This window comes from Gavialis gangeticus, unplaced genomic scaffold (genome assembly GCF_001723915.1).
Source record: "Gavialis gangeticus isolate Ggan-Ray unplaced genomic scaffold, GavGan_comp1, whole genome shotgun sequence".
In the NCBI taxonomy this organism is placed as follows: Eukaryota; Metazoa; Chordata; order Crocodylia; family Gavialidae; genus Gavialis; species Gavialis gangeticus.
In genome coordinates this window covers 16,864,767-16,865,960 of record NW_017729008.1, presented here as the reverse complement: position 1 = coordinate 16,865,960, position 1,194 = coordinate 16,864,767, and positions in this window count along the sequence as shown.

Sequence of the window (1,194 nt, the reverse complement as noted above, 5' to 3'; positions counted from 1 at the left end):
CAGGTCCCTTCTGACCCTACAAACTGTGAAACTATGAAACGAATTTGCTCTTCTGCATCTTCAGACAGACAGTTGTTTGGCTGCCTGGATTTCCCTCCTTTATTATCTGTCAGCTAAATAATTGATGTTAATAAAAAATGTACAACTCCAGGATTTTGTACAGATTGTGGAGGAGCAAGTCATAAACCAATGACTAGATTATAAATGAGATAAAGAATATTTCCCTCTTTAATGTATCTTGTTCTGCCTTTGCTCCCGTTTCTGTTTTTCTTTGGATTATCACTCCAGAATCTCAAGCAGCAAAGAGTTCTTCCTACATATAAGTTTTAAATATAAAGAAGCAACAAACTCTCTGAATGTATAATTTCATATAATTGTTTGAAATGTCTTGCTTTTGGAACTTCTTTTCAAAGCTAACACGTGCAAGTCAACAAAAAATAACCCACTTATGGAAAATCTGCATTTCGATCCTTTGTTGTTTATGTCAGTGAAATGAGAAGTATGTCTCACAGGTTTTTAGCTGGATCACACATTGCTGTGCCATACCGTAGGTGTTTTCATGGTCAAAGGGTACTGTTCACTTCACTGACAGGAACTTTACAATCTGCACTTTGCATAGCATATTGTATTACTAGGTTTTAGCCCATACAGTTCAGTGCTTGACAGCCTCCCTATTATCTGGTATTGGAATTAGTGAAAGAGCACTGTTACAGGAAAGAGAATGTCTGGGCAGTATTCTTTTAACCTTTGGTAATAACGAGTATTGATTTTCTTGTAATGTAAGGTGGGCACAAATACCCTTGCTACACTCGATATGTACTCGTGACATGAAACATGCCTGCAGAAATTCAGTTATCCCAAGCATTATCACATGGGATATTGGTGTTTCTTCATAAACAAACATCTTTCAAAGCATTGTTCACAGAAAGGCTACCTGCGCTCTCAGTTTTTAATATTAAATTAGAGGCTTTTTATATTCTCTAAAGTTGGATCAAGGAATTCTGAATGAACAAACCCTTCCCTGTTAGCCAAGACTGGAAGCAAGCTATTGAGGAACTGCACAACATTCTGTATATCTGAAACACTGGGCACATCTACACGAGATGCTACGTTGCTGATTTACAGAGACATAACATGTCACTACAGCAATGCAGTGTCAGCGGGAACAAACCGTGACACTGGTGTTACTGTGCA